We start from the raw sequence: 6,086 nt of genomic DNA on the forward strand, positions 1-6,086 counted from the left end.
ATATCTACCTACATGGTGAAATGCCAATCAGTCAGAAGCTCAAATGCTGCAGGGGTTCTAGAAGCCATTGATGAAGCTGTGGACCATGTAGGCATCAGGGCAGACATTTTGGGAAAAAAAAAGTGGTCTGTGCTAATTTTGATGGTGCTGCTGTAATGATTGGAGAAAAAACTGGAGTAGCTGGGCAGCTCAAAGAAAGGGCACCTCACGTCATTACTATACATTGTGTGGCACATAAATTAGAGCTGGCAGTGCTGGGCTGGATGCGAGTACCTAGCAGAATTTGAAGACACACTCAAAAGCATCTTTAAGATGTATTATTATTATTCGCCAAAAAATATAAGGGAACTGACTGAAATAAGTGAAATACTCAATGAAAAACTGGCACATTTTAGTGGCCTAAAAAGCACCCGGTGTCTGCCAAGCAGGCTGAGATGTCTAAAGGCTGTGGAAAAAACTACACTCAAACAGTTACCCATTTGGAAAACATGTCAGGAGGAAGTGGTGTTACACCAGAAGAAGATGCTGCAAAAGCAAAGGGGATTGTGCAGGAGATGAAAAGTGAGAGATTTGTTAGATTTCTGCATTTTATGTTAGATTACAGCACAATCCTTTCCAAATGCAGCACTGAAATGCAGCATGACAAACTGAGCATTATGGGAACAAATCAGTTAGTCGAGAGCACAACATCACGCCTAATCAGCCTTAAAACCAAGCCAGGTGAATTTCAAAAATCCCTGGACACCAAACTCACAGTAAATGATGATGAGAGTATTTCTTACAGTGGAACAAAACTCACAAAAAGCCAGCGACCTGTTGGGGGCGATGTGAAGACAAGGACAAAAGTGCCATTAGTACACTGTTCCTGAAGATTATTGACAACACAGTTAAGTACATGGACAACAGATTTAAAAAGTGCCATTAGTACACTGTTCCTGAAGATTATTGACAACACAGTTAAGTACATGGACAACAGATTTAAAAATCTTTCTCAAAAACCCTTGTCTTGTTTCCAAGTTTTTGACCCTTCTACTCTTCCCAGCTCAAGACAAGAGCTGTCAACTTTTGGGGATGAAGAGGTGGACTGTCTTGTCAAACATTTTGACACTTTGCTAAATGAGGAGGAAAATGGCAAAATTCCAGAAGAATGGATGGATCTAAAAATGTGGCTTTCAGCACACCGTGGTAGCAAACTAGACACCTTGTACAAAGATCTCTTATCTGAGAATCCTGAAAACCTGTCCCATGTGTTGTTGCTAGTGAAGTTAATGCTGACACTAAGTCCAAAAACAGCCATTTTTTGAGAGAGGATTTTTCTGCATGAACCGTGTGAAAACAGTATACCGCACAAGTCTCCAGGCTGAAACACTGAATGACCTTATGCACATCTCCATAAATGGGAAATCAGTGGAATCCTTTTGTCCTGAGACAGCAATTCATTTCTGGATGTTGAGCACAAAGGGCACAAGACATATTGTACACAAAACAGGAAAAACAGTGAGCAGAGAAGAGGAGACTGTGGCACAAGAGGAAATGTCTGAAGATGATGAGACTGTTCCCTCAACAACAACTGGCATTTTCTAATTTGCCAGAATAATCCATTTTCTTGTTCTGTGTTAATAAAAGTTCCAAAAATGTTAATTAGTTAAATGTGTTATCACTTGCATTAAAACATTAAAAACAAAAAATGGGCCAGTTCATTTCATTTCGGGCTACCAAAACCTGAAGAGTGTCTGCACGAAGGGCTACTAGGGATTTTGAAATTTTGCAAGCCCTGGGCTGTGTCCAAATTCTTACCACTTCATCGGACCTGTTTCTTGTGGCTGTTGGACTGTCCCAGGGCTGTCCCCTGTCAATGATCCTGTTTTTGATTTTTGTTTTTTCTTATGGATAGGATTTCAAAGCTCAGTCAGAGATTGGAGGGTGTCCAGTTTGATGACCTCAGAATTACATCTCTGCTTTTTGCAGATGATGTGTTTCTGTTGGTGTCAGACTGAGACCTCTGATGTGCTCTGAGCATGTTTGAGGCCCAACGTGAAACGACTAGGATGACAATCAGCACCTCCAAATGGTCATGAGCTTTGGGTAGGGACTGAAAGAAGAAGATCATGAATAAAAGGGAAATGAGGTCACTTTGTACGGTATTCCAATCTTACACTCAGGGACAGGGTGAGACGTTTTAACAGCGTGAGAGACTTGGAGTAGAGCCATGGATCTTTCAGACTGAAAGCATCTACTGAGGATGTCCCCTGGTCATCTCCCCATGAAGTCTTCCAGGCATGTGGGAGGAGGCCGCAGGGAAGACCCAGGACACTCTGGAGGGATTTTATCTGCCAGGTGGCTTGGGACACAGCAGGATTCTCCAGAAGGGGGTTAAAGGTCAGAACCGGGAAGTTTGGGTTGAGCTGCTTAGTCTGCTGACACATGACCCAGACCCAGATAACTGGTAAAATTGAATGAATGAATTTATAGCAAATGTGAGTTAGACTCTGGAATTGCCTTGCCTAGGTCAGCAAGAGGTCAATCATTTGGGTGAAGTCACGGTCAATTCAGTCAAACCTCAGACCACCATAGCTGTTAATGTCTTTGTGCCCACAAGTGCTATTACTGAGTCATCAAAAAAAAAAAGCAAACACACAAGGAACCAATGCAAGTGTTTAAGTCCAACCCTAAATCACATCATTCACTCACTGTGCTGAAGGCGGGCGTGAGGACCTGCGTTCCGATGGGACCATCCTGATGTCCCTCGTCATGATGATGCCGACATTCTGTCCACTGGGGTTTGACGGCCTGTGAGGAGTCTGGGGTTTGGCTACAGAGAGAAAGAAAGAGAAACAGTCTTCAGCGAAAGTCCAGACCTGCAGAGACAGAGACGTGTCTGTCTCACTGCTACTGACTGTACAGATCTGCAGAAATCTGATGCATTAAACACAATAATAATTCAATTAAAGGTGACAACATAACGAGACACTGACAAAATGAATGTCCACATCTCTCCTGGACTCAGCAGTTGGATGGATGGATGGATGAGATTTATTGTCATTGTCATTACAAGCGCAACAACAACGAGATTACATCCACACTCACATTTCCACAGGATACAGCAATTAATCCACAATTATTACTTGTTTACAGTAATAATGGCACACATCAGAATTAAGACGACACACATACATTTGACATTGTTTATGTGCACTAAACTTGAAACAGTCCTTTTCCAAATTGAGGCATGTGAGTGTGTGGTAGCTTCTGCAACAGGAGTCTGCAACTGCAACTGCAACAGTTGCACACAAACATTTTGTATTTATTCTAAGACAATGCTGTACATGATGCCGGTAACGCGTTACTCTAATCTGACCACTTTTTTTTAGTAACGAGTAATCTAACGCGTTAATCTTTCCAAATCAGTAATCAGATTAAAGTTACTTCTCCATGTCACTGTGCGTTACTATTATTTTTCATTGTGGGTCGTAGCAGCATTAAACTTGGTCTGTGGGCAGGAGGTCGGGGTTCGACTGAACTGCCCACTTTCAGTGAGCTGTGAGCTTTTCATCCACGGTTTTTTGCAGCTGCTCGACTCGTCGTCTCCTCTTAAAGCGCTGTGACAACAGCACACCTGCACTGAGCTTTACAAAGACATTTTTATACTTTTTTTCCTCCTTTATTTAGAGCTGAGCTGAGCCGCTCCATATCTGCACGTTAAAACAACTGATCCTCCGCGACGCGTCAACAACTAACACTATTTTCCACTCAAATGCACCTAAACTCTCTTTCTGAGGACCACATGATGTGAAAACACAATAAAACTTTCTTACCTGTAAATCTGGTCACGTTTTCTGCATAAATAAATGTTATCCATTCTTTGTGCTCAAACGCCAAAGTAGGGGCGAATCCAGATGGAATGGGGGCGTGGGGGAGGGATGTGCCCCCCTCACAACACCCCTAGATTAAAGGTCCAGTTTTGAAGCCTTTTTTTACTACAACTACTAATACTACTTAAAATAATATTAATTTCGACAAGTAAAATATTTAGAGAGAATTTAAATGTTAGAAAAATGCTAGAATGAATTTAATAGTTACATTTATAAACAATGTAGGTTCGAAATTGCAAGTTTTACTGTTACAGTGCTGTCAACAGTTAAATATGAGGTCAAGAAAGAGGTCTTTATTTTACTTTTTATAAAACAAGTATTTATTTTCATTGAAGTCAAGAAAGGGTGACTATAAAGTAAGTTTTGGCAAAACAGGTATCATTGTCATGTTGAAGTGGCAGAGGGTTGTTGTCGGCAGCTGGGAAAAGTAACTAAAAAAGTAACTAGTAATCTAACTTAGTTACTTTTACAATTGAGTAATCAGTAAAGTAACTAAGTTACTTTTTTAAGGAGTAATCAGTAATCAGTAATTGGATTACTTTTTCAAAGTAACTGTGGCAACACTGAATATTCATACTGTATAACATTAAGAACATGGATATGAAATGGGGTTTGATCCTCAGAGTACATGACTCAGGAACATCTTGATTGTCTGTTCAATTCTAATCCAGAAATGTCACTTATGGTTCAAATGGAAAGAAAAATGTACAATAAACAAAAAGCAGCAGAAACTGCTGGAAAGGAGTTGGACAGCAAAGCAAAAGGAGGGTGAATTAAGGCGTAATTGTTGTGGACTGGGGTGTTTGGCTGGCTTGGTTTTTGTTTTCTGTTTCTCCCACCAGGTGGTATGCATTCAGGACTGAGTGGCTGAGCATTAGGACCTCACCCTGAACACCTGAGGCTTGTTTTCACGTGCAGGTCATCAGGACTCACAGCTGTGGTGTATTTTGTCATAATCAGAGATTGCTGCATTTAAACCTTGAATGCACAGTGTGTGATTGCCAGAGACTCGACCTTGTGAGCAGACGTGTGAGATCGACGTCAGGAGAACAATCTCACCATTACGGACGCAGAGACCGCTCCAGGTTTGACGCCACAGTCTGTGAAGGAGGATTGGGTGAGGTCTCATGCTCTTCAGCACACTTCCTGAGGTAATTTGGTTTTGGTGACTTTTATGAAGTAATGACAGTGGATTTGGTGTCCCTCACACCTTGTGTTAGTGAGCTGTCACGTTATGCTAATTGTCTAATCAGCTTCTGCTGCAGTGGAGATTTGAACTGAGTTGTTCCGTGCCTGCAGGGTGAGAAGCTGATGTATAGATTTAAGCCAGGAAGTGTTTGCTTTGAGTTGTGTCTCTCTGTGTGGAGTTGGACTCACCTCCATGTTTTCTTTCTTCACAGACTTGGTTTGTCGCGGCCACCTGGGGGGTGTCGGCAGGGTCCCTGGGTCCAAACTGCTGTGGCTCCGGACCGTTTGCGCTGTTGAGAGCGCGCCGTGTTTCCACCTCACCAGTCCGCGGACTTTTTAGTTGTTTAGCACTTCACCCATGGTTATGTTTATTAAATTCTGTTACCTTTTGAACCGTGCTCTGCTTATTTTATGCTGGGTCCTTTCAAACGCTGGGTCGGTGCTCCGACCGCGTCCGAAACATAACAGTAATCATTTTATAAGTTCTTCACAATTCTGCCTTTGTCCTCGGGTTGTCACAGCAGATCTACAATGGATCTGCATGTTGATTCAGTAAGTGTTTCACGCCACGTGACATGGAAAACCAGCTGGGGTGGCCTTGAACCAACAACCCTACGCTCCAGAAACAAGTGCACAAACCGCTTGGCTACCTTCATTTTGAAGAGCATGTTTTGACATTTAATGAGAAAAACATGCACACGTGTACATCCACAGAAAGTCTCTTCAGCTGACCAGACGTGTCTGATAAGATTTTCACTGATTCTGTTACAACATTAAGGGGTTAACTTTGAGCTTGCACCGTAGGGTTTCATTGTTTAAAGCCCTGTCACCTTGACGATTTAGCCAGTGTATGCTGACTGTATTAAAAAATCGCTGGCATAAATCCAATAAGTTAAGGGTAAGTTTTTATAGGTTAAGAGCAAGTTCACTCACGTTGAAACACGCTGATGTACGTCCTGATAAGCTGAGCTCCTCAAAAAATTTTGGGCATGCTGAAAATTTTCAAGACATGCCATCGTGTGACTC

The sequence above is a fragment of the Thalassophryne amazonica genome, chromosome 18, assembly GCF_902500255.1.
Source record: "Thalassophryne amazonica chromosome 18, fThaAma1.1, whole genome shotgun sequence".
Taxonomy (NCBI): Eukaryota; Metazoa; Chordata; class Actinopteri; order Batrachoidiformes; family Batrachoididae; genus Thalassophryne; species Thalassophryne amazonica.